This window comes from Rhinoderma darwinii, chromosome 3 (genome assembly GCF_050947455.1).
Source record: "Rhinoderma darwinii isolate aRhiDar2 chromosome 3, aRhiDar2.hap1, whole genome shotgun sequence".
Lineage (NCBI taxonomy): Eukaryota > Metazoa > Chordata > Amphibia > Anura > Rhinodermatidae > Rhinoderma > Rhinoderma darwinii.
Window position 1 is genome coordinate 3,146,935 of NC_134689.1, and position 18,932 is coordinate 3,165,866.

The window sequence follows — 18,932 nt, forward strand, 5'->3', positions numbered from 1 at the left end:
GTGCGTTTGTGGAGTGACTATGAGTGCGCCAATGTTTGCGGGGTCCATGTCCGTGATGGCATAGTCTACTACACTGCTGCCTACATGGGAGTTTAGTGTATACCTTCCTAAAGAGTCTCCCTTGGTGCGGCCATTCAGTATGTGGAGTCCTAAGCTTCGACATAGATTCAGTCGTTTTTTCCCGCTTTTGTTGACGGTGCTGTCATAGCTGTTTCTCTCTTTCTGTAGGGAGTTATGACAGTCGGCCTCTGCTCCAAAGATGAAGATATTTCCATCATTGGTCAGGTAGTCTTTATCTCTCCCCGTTCTTGCATTGAGGTCTATCTATCTATCTATCTATCTATCTATCTATCTATCTATCTATCTATCTATCTCATATCTATCTATCTCATATCTATCTATCTCATATCTATCTATCTCATATCTATCTATCTCATATCTATCTATCTATCTATCTATCTATCTATCTATCTATCTATCTATCTATCATCTATCTATCTATCTATCTATCTATCTATCTATCTATCTATCTATCTATCTATCTATCTATCTCTTCATCTCTTATACTCATAGAATTCCATTTTCTGGGAATTAATACTAGACAAACATTATAATTGTAATAATAATGAATATATGAAGTGATAAATGATGAGCGTATAATAATAACACTGCGTCCTCCTCTTTGTCATTTCCAGGGGTATGAGACGTTCCTCTGCTGTGAGACGTGGGGGGGGGGGGGAGATGTGACCCTTATTACAAATCTGCAGCTGCCCATCCCCCTTCCTGCAAAAAAAACAAGAATCCGGCATTTCTCCCATAATATGTTCAGGTTACAGTGACTTCCTCCTGACCCTTCCCGCACACAGCCCGGCAGCCAATCAGAGGCGCCTCCTAAAATCTCAAACCCCTGTGTAGCCTGCGCCCTGCACTGAGCTTGTGACCTAAGACGATTAGCAATAAACTCCTCCCACTGCGCTGACGGCACGACTAGGGCTGTTTTTTCCGACTCTTAGGGTATGTTCACACGGCCTCTTTTCAGACGTAATGGGGGCGTTTTACGCCTCGAACTACAGCTGAAAAGACGGCTCCAATACGTCGGCAAACATCTGCCTATTGCTTGCAGTGGGTCTTACGATGTTCTGTGCAGACGAGCTGTCATTTTACGCGTCGCTGTCAAAAGACGGCGAGTAAAAAGACGCCCGCGTCAAAGAAGTGCCTGTCACTTCTTGGGACGTTTTTGGAGCCGTTTTTCATTGACTCCAACGAAGAACAGCTCCAATTACGTCCGTAAAAGACGCCGCGAAAAACGCGAATACATGAAAACCGCTCCGTAATTTCAGACGTATTTTGCATTGCCGTGTGAACAGAGCCTTATACTTTAAAATTCTGTAATAAAATCCAAATTAAATGGGGAGATTGGTGACTGTGACAACAGGAGTAAGAGAGGGCCCCATAACAGGATCAAAATGGGACCCCACTCTTAGCACTGCAGATGTTGGGGCGGGGGCCTCATAGCAGGACTTGGTTCTAGCGCGTCCTGTTGCCCCCGGTTATAAGTCATAGATTGTAAGCTCTTGTTGTTAGTTTGTCACTACGTAATGTCTGATATTGTCTGTACATGAACCCTCGAAATTGTAAAGTCCTGCGGAATATGTTGGCGCCATATAAAGATTATTAGTATTATCATTATGGGCACCTATTGGTTAGTGAAGGTGACAGACTGAATTTTAAGTGAACCCCCCCGACAATGTTTTTTCCGAGGAAACCGGCTGAATAAGGGATTTGCAGCATTTTCCTAATGTTATCAATAAGACTCCGGCGTTGATTCCTCCTTTTGCTGCCACTAGAGGTCAATCTGTACACAGCACCTATGCAGCTCAATACGAGTCATACTCAGTCTAGTGCCGACCTAAGGCTACTTCAGTCTAGTGCCCTGCGCCTTCTTTGGTCAAACTCCTTAGGTGTACCATGTAGTTCCCGAATAATACAGCCATAGAGAGCCCAAATATTAGTCATACAGTACCCGAATATTACAGCCATACAGTGCCCGAATAATACAGCCATACAGTGCCCGAATATTAGTCATACAGTGCCCGAATATTACAGCCATACAGTGCCCGAATATTAGTCATACAGTGCCCGAATATTACAGCCATACAGTGCCCAAATATTAGTCATACAGTGCCCAAATATTAGTCATACAGTGCCCGAATATTAGTCATACAGTGCCCGAATATTACAGCCATACAGTGCCCGAATAATACAGTCATACAGTGCCCGAATTATACAGCCATACAGTGCCCGAATACTTGTCATACAGTGCCCGAATATTACAGCCATAGAGAGCCCAAATATTACAGTCATACAGTACCCGAATAATACAGCCATACAGTGCCCGAATAATACAGCCATACAGTGCCCAAATATTAGTCATACAGTGCCCGAATATTACAGCCATACAGTGCCCGAATATTAGTCATACAGTGCCCAAATATTACAGCCATACAGTGCCCGAATATTAGTCATACAGTGCCCGAATATTACAGCCATACAGTGCCCAAATATTAGTCATACAGTGCCCGAATATTACAGCCATACAGTGCCCGAATAATACAGCCATACAGTGCCCAAATATTAGTCATATAATGCCCGAATATTACAGCCATACAGTGCCCAAATATTAGTCATACAGTGCCCGAATATTACAGCCATACAGTGCCCAAATATTAGTCATACAGTGCCCGAATATTACAGCCATACAGTGCCCGAATAATACAGCCATACAGTGCCCAAATATTAGTCATACAGTGCCCGAATATTACAGCCATACAGTGCCCGAATATTAGTCATACAGTGCCCAAATATTACAGCCATACAGTGCCCGAATATTAGTCATACAGTGCCCGAATATTACAGCCATACAGTGCCCAAATATTAGTCATACAGTGCCCGAATATTACAGCCATACAGTGCCCGAATAATACAGCCATACAGTGCCCAAATATTAGTCATATAATGCCCGAATATTACAGCCATACAGTGCCCAAATATTAGTCATACAGTGCCCGAATATTACAGTCATACAGTGCCCGAATATTACAGCCATACAGTGCCCAAATATTAGTCATACAGTGCCCGAATATTACAGCCATACAGTGCCCGAATAATACAGCCATACAGTGCCCAAATATTAGTCATACAGTGCCCGAATATTACAGCCATACAGTGCCCGAATAATACAGCCATACAGTGCCCAAATATTAGTCATACAGTGCCCGAATATTACAGCCATACAGTGCCCAAATATTAGTCATACAGTGCCCGAATATTACAGCCATACAGTGCCCGAATATTAGTCATACAGTGCCCAAATATTACAGCCATACAGTGCCCGAATACTTGTCATACAGTGCCCGAATATTACAGTCATACAGTGCCCGAATATTACAGCCATACAGTGCCCAAATATTAGTCATACAGTGCCCGAATATTACAGCCATACAGTGCCCGAATATTACAGTCATACAGTGCCCACATATTAGTCATACAGTGCCCGAATATTACAGCCATACAGTGCCCAAATATTAGTCATACAGTGCCCGAATATTACAGCCATACAGTGCCCGAATATTACAGTCATACAGTGCCCGAATATTACAGTCATACAGTGCCCGAATATTACAGTCATACAGTGCCCGAGTAATACAGCCATACAGTGCCCGAATATTACAGACATACAGTGCCCGAATATTACAGCCATACAGTGCCCGAATATTACAGCCATACAGTGCCCAAATATTAGTCATACAGTGCCCGAATATTACAGCCATACAGTGCCCGAATATTACAGCCATACAGTGCCCGAATATTACAGCCATACAGTGCCCGAATATTACAGCCATACAGTGCCCGAATATTAGTCATACAGTGCCCGAATATTACAGCCATACAGTGCCCGAATACTTGTCATACAGTGCCCGAATATTACAGTCATACAGTGCCCAAATATTAGTCATACAGTGCCCGAATATTACAGCCATACAGTGCCCGAATATTACAGCCATACAGTGCCCGAATATTTGTCAAACAGTGCCCAAATATTAGTCATACAGTGCCCGAATATTACAGCCATACAGTGCCCGAATATTACAGCCATACAGTGCCCGAATATTACAGCCATACAGTGCCCGAATTTTACAGCCATACAGTGCCCGAATATTACAGCCATACAGTGCCCGAATATTACAGCCATACAGTGCCCGAATATTAGTCATACAGTGCCCGAATATTACAGTCATACAGTGCCCGATTACAGCCATACATTGCCCGAATATTACAGCCATACATTGCCCGAATATTACAGCCATACAGTGCCCGAATATTAGTCATACAGTGCCTGAATATTACAGCCATACAGTGCCCGAATATTACAGTCATACAGTGCCCGAATATTACAGCCATACAGTGCCCGAATATTACAGCCATACAGTGCCCGAATATTACAGCCATACAGTGCCCGAATATTACAGCCATACATTGCCCGAATATTACAGCCATACAGTGCCCGAATATTACAGCCATACAGTGCCCGAATATTAGTCATACAGTGCCCGAATAATACAGTCATACAGTGCCCAAATATTACAGCCATACAGTGCCCGAATATTACAGTCATACAGTGCCCGAATATTACAATCATACAGTGCCCGAATATTACAGTCATACAGTGCCCGAATATTACAGCCATAAAGTGCCCGAATACTACAGCCATACAGTGCCCGAATATTACAGTCATACAGTGCCCGAATATTACAGTCATACAGTGCCCGAATATTACAGTCATACAGTGCCCGAATATTACAGCCATACAGTGCCCGAATATTACAGTCATACAGTGCCCGAATATTACAGTCATACAGTGCCCGAGTAATACAGCCATACAGTGCCCGAATATTACAGCCATACAGTGCCCGAATATTACAGCCATACAGTGCCCGAATATTACAGCCATACAGTGCCCGAATATTACAGCCATACAGTGCCCGAATATTACAGCCATACAGTGCCCGAATATTACAGCCATACAGTGCCCGAATTTTACAGCCATACAGTGCCCGAATATTACAGCCATACAGTGCCCGAATATTACAGCCATACAGTGCCCGAATATTAGTCATACAGTGCCCGAATATTAGTCATACAGTGCCCGAATATTACAGCCATACATTGCCCGAATATTACAGCCATACAGTGCCCGAATATTAGTCATACAGTGCCTGAATATTACAGCCATACAGTGCCCGAATATTACAGCCATACAGTGCCCGAATATTACAGCCATACCGTGCCCGAATATTACAGTCATACAGTGCCCGAATATTACAGCCATACAGTGCCCGAATATTACAGCCATACAGTGCCCGAATATTACAGTCATACAGTGCCCGAATATTACAGTCATACAGTGCCCGAGTAATACAGCCATACAGTGCCCGAATATTACAGCCATACAGTGCCCGAATATTACAGCCATACAGTGCCCGAATATTACAGCCATACAGTGCCCGAATATTACAGCCATACAGTGCCCGAATATTACAGCCATACAGTGCCCGAATATTACAGCCATACAGTGCCCGAATATTACAGTCATACAGTGCCTGAATATTACAGCCATACAGTGCCCGAATATTACAGTCATACAGTGCCCGAATATTACAGCCATACAGTGCCCGAATATTAGTCATACAGTGCCCGAATAATACAGTCATACAGTGCCCAAATATTACAGCCATACAGTGCCCGAATATTACAGTCATACAGTGCCCGAATATTACAGTCATACAGTGCCCGAATATTACAGTCATACAGTGCCCGAATATTACAGCCATACAGTGCCCGAATATTACAGCCATACAGTGCCCGAATATTAGTCATACAGTGCCCGAATATTACAGTCATACAGTGCCCGAATATTACAGTCATACAGTGCCCGAATATTACAGCCATACAGTGCCCGAATTTTACAGTCATACAGTGCCCGAATATTACAGTCATACAGTGCCCGAATATTACAGTCATACAGTGCCCGAGTAATACAGCCATACAGTGCCCGAATATTACAGCCATACAGTGCCCGAATATTACAGCCATACAGTGCCCGAATATTACAGCCATACAGTGCCCGAATATTACAGCCATACAGTGCCCGAATATTACAGCCATACAGTGCCCGAATATTACAGTCATACAGTGCCCGAATATTACAGCCATACAGTGCCCGAATATTACAGCCATACAGTGCCCGAATATTAGTCATACAGTGCCCGAATAATACAGTCATACAGTGCCCAAATATTACAGCCATACAGTGCCCGAATATTACAGTCATACAGTGCCCGAATATTACAGTCATACAGTGCCCAAATATTACAGTCATACAGTGCCCGAATATTACAGTCATACAGTGCCCGAATATTACAGCCATACAGTGCCCGAATATTACAGCCATACAGTGCCCGAATATTACAGTCATACAGTGCCCGAATATTACAGTCATACAGTGCCCGAATATTACAGTCATACAGTGCCCGAATATTACAGCCATACAGTCCCCGAATATTACAGTCATACAGTGCCCGAATATTACAGTCATACAGTGCCCGAATATTAGTCATACAGTGCCCGAGTAATACAGCCATACAGTGCCCGAATATTACAGCCATACAGTGCCCGAATATTACAGCCATACAGTGCCCGAATATTACAGCCATACAGTGCCCGAATATTACAGCCATACAGTGCCCGAATATTACAGCCATACAGTGCCCGAATATTACAGCCATACAGTGCCCGAATATTACAGTCATACAGTGCCCGAATATTACAGCCATACAGTGCCCGAATATTACAGCCATACAGTGCCCGAATATTACAGTCATACAGTGCCCGAGTAATACAGCCATACAGTGCCCGAATATTAGTCATACAGTGCCCGAATATTACAGCCATACAGTGCCCGAATATTACAGTCATACAGTGCCCGAATATTACAGTCATACAGTGCCCGAATATTACAGTCATACAGTGCCCGAATATTACAGTCATACAGTGCCCGAGTAATACAGCCATACAGTGCCCGAATATTACAGACATACAGTGCCCGAATATTACAGTCATACAGTGCCCGAATATTACAGCCATACAGTGCCCGAATATTACAGCCATACAGTGCCCGAATATTACAGTCATACAGTGCCCGAATATTACAGCCATACAGTGCCCGAATATTACAGTCATACAGTGCCCGAATATTACAGCCATACAGTGCCCGAATATTACAGCCATACAGTGCCCGAATATTACAGTCATACAGTGCCCGAATATTACAGTCATACAGTGCCCGAGTAATACAGTCATACAGTGCCCGAATATTACAGTCATACCGTGCCCGAATATTACAGCCATACAGTGCCCGAATATTACAGTCATACATTGCCCGAATATTACAGCCATACAGTGCCCAAATATTACAGCCTTACAGTGCCCAAATATTACAGCCATACAGTGCCCGAATATTACAGCCATACAGTGCCCAAATATTACAGCCATACAGTGCCCGAGTAATACAGCCATACAGTGCCCGAATATTACAGCCATACAGTGCCCGAATATTACAGCCATACAGTGCCCAAATATTACAGATATACAGTGCCCGAATATTAGTCATACCGTGCCCAAATAATACAGCCATTCAGTGCCCGAATATTAGTCATACAGTGCCCGAATATTACAGCCATACAGTGCCCGAATATTAGTCCTACAGTGCCCGAATATTAGTCCTACAGTGCCCGAATATTACAGCCATACAGTGCCCGAATATTACAGCCATACAGTGCCCGAATATTACAGCCATACAGTGCCCAAATATTACAGTCATACATTGCCCGAATATTACAGCCATACAGTGCCCGAATATTACAGCCATACAGTGCCCGAATATTACAGTCATACATTGCCCTAATATTACAGCCATACAGTGCCCGAATATTACAGCCATACAGTGCCCGAATATTACAGCCATACAGTGCCCGAATATTAGTCCTACAGTGCCCGAATATTAGTCATACCGTGCCCGAATATTACAGCCATACAGTGCCCGAATATTACAGCCATACAGTGCCCGAATATTACAGCCATACAGTGCCCGAATATTAGTCATACAGTGCCCAAATATTACAGCCATACAGTGCCCAAATATTAGTCCTACAGTGCCCGAATATTACAGCCATACAGTGCCCGAATATTACAGCCATACAGTGCCCGAATATTAGTCATACAGTGCCCGAATATTACAGCCATACAGTGCCCGAATATTAGTCATACAGTGCCCAAATATTACAGCCATACAGTGCCCGAATATTAGTCATACAGTGCCCAAATATTACAGCTATACAGTGCCCAAATATTACAGCCATACAGTGCCCGAATATTACAGCCATACAGTGCCCGAATATTACAGCCATACAGTGCCCAAATATTACAGCCATACAGTGCCCAAATATTACAGCCATACAGTGCCCAAATATTACAGCCATACAGTGCCCGAATATTATAGTCATACAGTGCCCGAATATTACAGCCATACAGTGCCCAAATATTACAGCCATACAGTGCCCAAATATTACAGCCATACAGTGCCCGAATATTACAGCCATACAGTGCCCGAATATTACAGCCATACAGTGCCCGAATATTATAGTCATACAGTGCCCGAATATTACAGCCATACAGTGCCCAAATATTACAGCCATACAGTGCCCAAATATTACAGCCATACAGTGCCCGAATATTACAGTCATACCGTGCCCGAATATTACAGTCATACCGTGCCCGAATATTACAGCCATACAGTGCCCGAATATTACAGTCATACATTGCCCGAATATTACAGCCATACAGTGCCCAAATATTACAGCCTTACAGTGCCCGAATATTACAGCCATACAGTGCCCGAATATTACAGCCATACAGTGCCCAAATATTACAGCCATACAGTGCCCAAATATTACAGCCATACAGTGCCCGAGTAATACAGCCATACAGTGCCCGAATATTACAGCCATACAGTGCCCGAATATTACAGCCATACCGTGCCCAAATATTACAGATATACAGTGCCCGAATATTAGTCATACCGTGCCAAAATAATACAGCCGTTCAGTGCCCGAATATTAGTCCTACAGTGCCCGAATATTAGTCATACCGTGCCCGAATATTACAGCCATACAGTGCCCGAATATTACAGCCATACAGTGCCCGAATATTACAGCCATACATTGCCCAAATATTACAGTCATACATTGCCCGAATATTACAGCCATACAGTGCCCGAATATTACAGTCATACAGTGCCCGAATATTACAGCCATACAGTGCCCGAATATTACAGCCATACAGTGCCCGAATATTACAGCCATACAGTGCCCGAATATTATAGTCATACAGTGCCCGAATATTACAGCCATACAGTGCCCAAATATTACAGCCATACAGTGCCCAAATATTACAGCCATACAGTGCCCGAATATTACAGTCATACAGTGCCCGAATATTACAGTCATACCGTGCCCGAATATTACAGCCATACAGTGCCCGAATATTACAGTCATACATTGCCCGAATATTACAGCCATACAGTGCCCAAATATTACAGCCTTACAGTGCCCGAATATTACAGCCATACAGTGCCCGAATATTACAGCCATACAGTGCCCAAATATTACAGCCATACAGTGCCCGAGTAATACAGCCATACAGTGCCCGAATATTACAGCCATACAGTGCCCGAATATTAGTCATACCGTGCCCAAATAATACAGCCGTTCAGTGCCCGAATATTAGTCATACAGTGCCCGAATATTACAGCCATACAGTGCCCGAATATTAGTCCTACAGTGCCCGAATATTAGTCATACCGTGCCCGAATATTACAGCCATACAGTGCCCGAATATTACAGCCATACAGTGCCCGAATATTACAGCCATACAGTGCCCAAATATTACAGCCATACAGTGCCCGAATATTACAGTCATACATTGCCCGAATATTACAGTCATACAGTGCCCAAATATTAGAGCCATACAGTGCCCGAATATTAGCCATACAGTGCCCGAATATTACAGCCATACAGTGCCCGAATATTACAGCCATACCGTGCCCAAATATTACAGATATACAGTGCCCGAATATTAGTCATACCGTGCCCAAATAATACAGCCGTTCAGTGCCCGAATATTAGTCATACAGTGCCCGAATATTACAGCCATACAGTGCCCGAATATTAGTCCTACAGTGCCCGAATATTAGTCATACCGTGCCCGAATATTACAGCCATACAGTGCCCGAATATTACAGCCATACAGTGCCCGAATATTACAGCCATACAGTGCCCAAATATTACAGTCATACATTGCCCGAATATTACAGCCATACAGTGCCCGAATATTACAGTCATACAGTGCCCGAATATTACAGCCATACAGTGCCCGAATATTACAGCCATACAGTGCCCGAATATTACAGCCATACAGTGCCCGAATATTAGTCCTACAGTGCCCGAATATTAGTCATACCGTGCCCGAATATTACAGCCATACAGTGCCCGAATATTACAGCCATACAGTGCCCGAATATTACAGCCATACAGTGCCCAAATATTACAGTCATACATTGCCCGAATATTACAGCCATACAGTGCCCAAATATTACAGCCATACAGTGCCCGAATATTACAGTCATACATTGCCCGAATATTACAGTCATACAGTGCCCAAATATTAGAGCCATACAGTGCCCGAATATTAGTCATACAGTGCCCAAATATTACAGCCATACAGTGCCCAAATATTAGTCCTACAGTGCCCGAATATTACAGCCATACAGTGCCCGAATATTAGTCATACAGTGCCCGAATATTACAGCCATACAGTGCCCGAATATTACAGCCATACAGTGCCCGAATATTACAGCCATACAGTGCCCGAATATTAGTCCTACAGTGCCCGAATATTAGTCATACCGTGCCCGAATATTACAGCCATACAGTGCCCGAATATTACAGCCATACAGTGCCCGAATATTACAGCCATACAGTGCCCGAATATTAGTCATACAGTGCCCAAATATTACAGCCATACAGTGCCCAAATATTAGTCCTACAGTGCCCGAATATTACAGCCATACAGTGCCCGAATATTACAGCCATACAGTGCCCGAATATTAGTCATACAGTGCCCGAATATTACAGCCATACAGTGCCCGAATATTAGTCATACAGTGCCCAAATATTACAGCCATACAGTGCCCGAATATTAGTCATACAGTGCCCAAATATTACAGCTATACAGTGCCCAAATATTACAGCCATACAGTGCCCGAATATTACAGCCATACAGTGCCCGAATATTACAGCCATACAGTGCCCAAATATTACAGCCATACAGTGCCCAAATATTACAGCCATACAGTGCCCAAATATTACAGCCATACAGTGCCCGAATATTATAGTCATACAGTGCCCGAATATTACAGCCATACAGTGCCCAAATATTACAGCCATACAGTGCCCAAATATTACAGCCATACAGTGCCCGAATATTACAGCCATACAGTGCCCGAATATTACAGCCATACAGTGCCCGAATATTATAGTCATACAGTGCCCGAATATTACAGCCATACAGTGCCCAAATATTACAGCCATACAGTGCCCAAATATTACAGCCATACAGTGCCCGAATATTACAGTCATACCGTGCCCGAATATTACAGTCATACCGTGCCCGAATATTACAGCCATACAGTGCCCGAATATTACAGTCATACATTGCCCGAATATTACAGCCATACAGTGCCCAAATATTACAGCCTTACAGTGCCCGAATATTACAGCCATACAGTGCCCGAATATTACAGCCATACAGTGCCCAAATATTACAGCCATACAGTGCCCGAGTAATACAGCCATACAGTGCCCGAATATTACAGCCATACAGTGCCCGAATATTACAGCCATACCGTGCCCAAATATTACAGATATACAGTGCCCGAATATTAGTCATACCGTGCCAAAATAATACAGCCGTTCAGTGCCCGAATATTAGTCATACAGTGCCCGAATATTACAGCCATACAGTGCCCGAATATTAGTCCTACAGTGCCCGAATATTAGTCATACCGTGCCCGAATATTACAGCCATACAGTGCCCGAATATTACAGCCATACAGTGCCCGAATATTACAGCCATACATTGCCCAAATATTACAGTCATACATTGCCCGAATATTACAGCCATACAGTGCCCGAATATTACAGTCATACAGTGCCCGAATATTACAGCCATACAGTGCCCGAATATTACAGCCATACAGTGCCCGAATATTACAGCCATACAGTGCCCGAATATTATAGTCATACAGTGCCCGAATATTACAGCCATACAGTGCCCAAATATTACAGCCATACAGTGCCCAAATATTACAGCCATACAGTGCCCGAATATTACAGTCATACAGTGCCCGAATATTACAGTCATACCGTGCCCGAATATTACAGCCATACAGTGCCCGAATATTACAGTCATACATTGCCCGAATATTACAGCCATACAGTGCCCAAATATTACAGCCTTACAGTGCCCGAATATTACAGCCATACAGTGCCCGAATATTACAGCCATACAGTGCCCAAATATTACAGCCATACAGTGCCCGAGTAATACAGCCATACAGTGCCCGAATATTACAGCCATACAGTGCCCGAATATTAGTCATACCGTGCCCAAATAATACAGCCGTTCAGTGCCCGAATATTAGTCATACAGTGCCCGAATATTACAGCCATACAGTGCCCGAATATTAGTCCTACAGTGCCCGAATATTAGTCATACCGTGCCCGAATATTACAGCCATACAGTGCCCGAATATTACAGCCATACAGTGCCCGAATATTACAGCCATACAGTGCCCAAATATTACAGCCATACAGTGCCCGAATATTACAGTCATACATTGCCCGAATATTACAGTCATACAGTGCCCAAATATTAGAGCCATACAGTGCCCGAATATTAGCCATACAGTGCCCGAATATTACAGCCATACAGTGCCCGAATATTACAGCCATACCGTGCCCAAATATTACAGATATACAGTGCCCGAATATTAGTCATACCGTGCCCAAATAATACAGCCGTTCAGTGCCCGAATATTAGTCATACAGTGCCCGAATATTACAGCCATACAGTGCCCGAATATTAGTCCTACAGTGCCCGAATATTAGTCATACCGTGCCCGAATATTACAGCCATACAGTGCCCGAATATTACAGCCATACAGTGCCCGAATATTACAGCCATACAGTGCCCAAATATTACAGTCATACATTGCCCGAATATTACAGCCATACAGTGCCCGAATATTACAGTCATACAGTGCCCGAATATTACAGCCATACAGTGCCCGAATATTACAGCCATACAGTGCCCGAATATTACAGCCATACAGTGCCCGAATATTAGTCCTACAGTGCCCGAATATTAGTCATACCGTGCCCGAATATTACAGCCATACAGTGCCCGAATATTACAGCCATACAGTGCCCGAATATTACAGCCATACAGTGCCCAAATATTACAGTCATACATTGCCCGAATATTACAGCCATACAGTGCCCAAATATTACAGCCATACAGTGCCCGAATATTACAGTCATACATTGCCCGAATATTACAGTCATACAGTGCCCAAATATTAGAGCCATACAGTGCCCGAATATTAGTCATACAGTGCCCAAATATTACAGCCATACAGTGCCCAAATATTAGTCCTACAGTGCCCGAATATTACAGCCATACAGTGCCCGAATATTAGTCATACAGTGCCCGAATATTACAGCCATACAGTGCCCGAATATTAGTCATACAGTGCCCAAATATTACAGCCATACAGTGCCCGAATATTAGTCATACAGTCCCCAAATATTACAGCTATACAGTGCCCAAATATTACAGCCATACAGTGCCCGAATATTACAGCCATACAGTGCCCGAATATTACAGCCATACAGTGCCCAAATATTACAGCCATACAGTGCCCAAATATTACAGCCATACAGTGCCCAAATATTACAGCCATACAGTGCCCGAATATTATAGTCATACAGTGCCCGAATATTACAGCCATACAGTGCCCAAATATTACAGCCATACAGTGCCCAAATATTACAGCCATACAGTGCCCGAATATTACAGCCATACAGTGCCCGAATATTATAGTCATACAGTGCCCGAATATTACAGCCATACAGTGCCCGAATATTACAGCCATACAGTGCCCGAATATTACAGCCATACAGTGCCCGAATATTACAGTCATACAGTGCCCGAATATTACAGCCATACAGTGCCCGAATATTACAGCCATACAGTGCCCGAATATTACAGCCATACAGTGCCCGAATATTACAGTCATACAGTGCCCGAATATTACAGCCATACAGTGCCCGAATATTACAGTCATACAGTGCCCGAATATTACAGCCATACAGTGCCCGAATATTACAGCCATACAGTGCCCGAATAATACAGCCATACAGTGCCCGAATATTACAGCCATACAGTGCCCGAATATTACAGCCATACAGTGCCCGAATATTACAGCCATACAGTGCCCGAATATTACAGCCATACAGTGCCCAAATATTACAGCCATACAGTGCCCGAATATTACAGTCATACAGTGCCCGAGTAATACAGCCATACAGTGCCCAAATATTAGTCATACAGTGCCCGAATATTACAGTCATACAGTGCCCGAATATTACAGCCATACAGTGCCCGAATATTACAGCCATACAGTGCCCGAATATTACAGCCATACAGTGCCCGAATATTACAGCCATACAGTGCCCGAATAACATTGCCCAATCGACAAACTAGGAAATGTAGCTGCTTTCCATAGATTTGGGCAGCTAGCGTGGGATTGGGGGTACAAAGTCAAGGTGCCCAGGATGTCAGAGCTACCTTCAGTAGTGACAGGTGATACACACATCCCAGCACTGCTCCAATCACATCTAGAACTGCATTCAAAATTCTATCTATCTATGTTACTCATTCAGACATTTGACCTAACATCCCCGCTATAGCTGTGTAACTGGCATCTGAACTCCCACAACTTTCTGGTTACAGGACCCCAGCAAAATTCTTACTGCAGCTTTGGATGTGACTGGTGTATAAAACAGGATGTAAGTCAGGATCTGTACAGATTAAGTAAAGCAAATGATTTACAAAGTTACACAACAGGGAGTCATCTGAAGGAATGGGTGAGTGATATCTGTATGTATTTGGGGTGGAGCAATGCTGTGCCCATCAGTAAATCCTATAATATGTTATTTAGCTTTTCCACATGAGTAGTCTCGGCCTTCATGCCGCAGGTGGAGGTGCACAGTTGAGGCTACTAGTGGAGCCTCCTATAACCAAGTACTCCACCCGTCTGAGACGCCAATTTCCGTAACGCCATATATTCTACCTCACGCATGAATTTAGACTAAATCCAGACTGATTAAAGTAGCAGGAAAGTGGAGCTCCCCTTTAAATTTTTCCGCATGCAGCAGACTGTCTTGTGCCCGGCTCGGAGTTTGGGATGGGTCCTGTCCCTTGTGTGACCCCGGACAGCGCAGACCTTATTTTCCTGTTTCGTTACATTCTGTTCTGGTAACGCTGATAATACGGGAACATAAACAGCGCAACAAAACCGCTAATCAAAAATGATCGCCGCGACTCTGCGCTAAGTGCTCTCAATCGGGAAAGTTTATACTGATATTTACAGTCAACAGCCCAGAGGCTTCGCTTTGTGCGGCAGGAATGTGGCCTCCGGCCTGCGCTGCCTCCTCCCATGTAAACAGCTGAATCCTCCGCACACACACTGATCCCTGCTGTCCCCCTGCTGTCCCCCTGCTGTCCCCCTGCTGTCCTGACAGCCAATAGTGCGTAGAAAATCTGCTGTGCGTCACTGTATAAATAACATCAGGGTTTGCTGCACTGAAATTCCACCTTAAAACCACCTTAAATGATATATTAGGGAATTGTGTTATTAGCAATTGTCTGCTATTTACTTATTGTCTTCACGAGAAGGAGAGAAACGTGGAATAATAGAGGGGAGACATTTTCAATATGCAAAAGTTCCACCTTAAATCCACCTTAAATCATATATTAGGAAATTGCATTATTAGCACTTGACTGAATTGCCCCCATGTGAATAAATCAGTCTCTGTCAATTTATTGTGTTGAGGATGATTTCTTGCCGCTGCTGCCCGGCTCTGCTATGCCAGTTATTCCTGCTCAGAAAATGAGAAATTTGGCCGATAGTCATAAACTAGAATATTGCTAATAATGCAATCCCTCATATATGGTTTAAAGTGACGCTGCACCTTAGTCCTGGAATGTCACATCCAGCATTTTCTAAATATTTTAAGTTCATTTTAACTAATTGCAATGCAGAAAGATAAGAAAAATGCCTGCTGCCATCTGGAAACCATCAACATGCAGGCTAGCCGCTTCTGACGGATCTCATGATGGCTTGTGTGACCAGGACAGCTCAACCTGATGACGGATATTCATGGGTTAATAAGTCGCACTGCAGGAGGGTATTAAGAGGATAATTAGCCCCACGGCCCATTCACAGCAGAATGACGATATACACTGAAAATACTAAATAATGACACTAATAAGGGTACGGTCCCACGTAGCGGCGCCCGCATGTGGCCGAAGACCCGCTCACTTGCGTTGGCCAATGGCCGCATGATTTTGCCAGTAATACCCGGAAAAATCGTGCGGCCATTGAGCAAAGGTTATGACCTCCTGAAGACAACGCTACGTGGGATCGTACCCTCAGAATATAAGATCTGTTAACAGCAACTTGTTGACAGTGTCCGAAAAAGACTATTTTTGGATTTATATTACACCTTGACATGTACACAGTCCGGGGGAGAATCGGGCCACACACACATATATATATAAATTTATATACATAGCATACAGAGGGCCCCTGTGCAAGAACAGTATATAGGGCCCCTGGTTCTCCAATATTTCATCATATATCACCCCCTATGTCTCTCTAAGGCCTAGTTCACACAGAGGTTTTTGATGCGGAAACTGTGTCGGAAACCGTGCCAAAAAACGTCCGAAAACGCCTCCCATTGATTTCAATCTGCCTCAAAATTACTTTCCGCCTGCAAAAAAACTCAGTGTGAACAGGGCCCAACAATCCATCAGTAATCGTTAGCCATTCAATTCATCATCTCAGGCATTTACATAAAATCTAATAGACAGAGGACGGCTGCTTTAAGGCGACACTGGGCCCCTGTGAAGCTGCACAGGTTGCACCAATGTCCGCCCCCAGTCTATGTATATACTATATATAACATTATTACAGAGCAGATCCACTATAAATACATGGTGAGTTCGCCCTCTGGTGGTGGAGTACAGAACAGCAGCTTCTCCAGGATCGCAGGGCAATGCAGCAAGATCTCGTCTATAAGGAATTATCTGGTGGAGTCACCCGTTACCCGAGATCTCAGCTACAGGATAAACTCCACCCTGTGTAGCCGGAGTAATCAGCCGCTGATACGTTTATTACTAAAGAAATGCCACTAGGGGGCTGGGGCCACTGACATTTCCAGGGAATCCGAGTTTTCCAATAATCAATAAAATAATAAAAACTGAATTCCTGATGTCACTTTTACCGCGCTTTTATGGCCACCGTCGTCTAATTTGATATTTCCGCCATGTTTTTTCGCTAGTGATGACGCGCCAGCATCAAGAAGGACACAACATATCAGAAGAGACGGGAAACGCAGAAAAACAAAGATCATAAAGATTCCACAGAGCGGCACCGGGGTCAGGGGGCGAAGCCAACTGTTTGTATGTCCCCCATGTTCTCCGGCTTCCGCCCACATCCCAAAAACATCCTGACAGGTGAATTGGCTTCCTGTGCGCGTGCGTGTGTCCGTTTGTTTAGATTGTAAGCTCCTGAGCCCAGGGACATGTGAATGGTGACAATCTCTGTACAGCCCTGCGGAAAATGTTAGTGATATATAAGGAATGGGGATAAAATTACAAAACCAATTTTACCATTATTTTTATATTTTTTAAATTCAGCATCTGCCATCGTATTCACCTTTTCCATGCAGATAATACAATACAATATATAACATAACATACAGGGGGGGGGGGGAATTGCTGTGTGGCAGTATATACCAGGGGAGGGGGCTGTGCGTGGCGCTTTCTACAGGGGGGCTGTGTGTGGCTGTAATGACCGGGGGGTAGGGAAACGGACAAGTGAGCCCTAATCTACCCGCCACTCTGTCCCTGCCTACTTGCAACGACCCGCCCTAGGCGACGGGGTACAACTGGGCGGCGGTCCCTGCACTCAGTAAGTGCACGACAAACACGACAAACATACAAGGGAATACAAGAAAGGGAAAGGGGCAGTTGCCCACGGCAACACCGTGAGCAACCAGAGTGGTGAACGAGCCGAGTCAAGCCAGGAGTGTGCGAGGTACCAAACGAAGAGCAGAAGAGTAGTCAGTAAGCCAGGGTCTGTATGGAGCAGGAACAAAATAGAAGGAGCTGTAGCTGGGCCAGGAAACCACACGAAAAAGAATCACAAGCAAGGAGGAACAGGAAATGCAGGTATAAATAGACCGAGGGCGGGAGCTAGCTGAGTCTGGCCAGGCTGCGATAGGCTCTCCCACTCCTAAGCCTGCCAGCCTGAGTGGTGGAAGCAGGAGTCAGTCTCAGGGATGTAGATTCAGGTGCTGACTGATTAATTAAGGGAGTTAACCCCGAAGCTGTGCCTGGCAGATCCTTTA

General features: G+C 44.1%; 1 long non-coding RNA gene across 1 annotated transcript; it reads left to right on the plus strand.

The window, feature by feature from the left end:
- Positions 1–226: 226 nt before the first annotated feature.
- On the plus strand, positions 227–18,162 carry LOC142750806 (uncharacterized). The gene is made up of 3 exons (XR_012882607.1): positions 227–285; positions 15,250–15,383; positions 17,862–18,162. It is a non-coding gene; the product is annotated as an uncharacterized LOC142750806 (long non-coding RNA).
- The last annotated feature ends 770 nt before the right edge of the window (positions 18,163–18,932 follow it).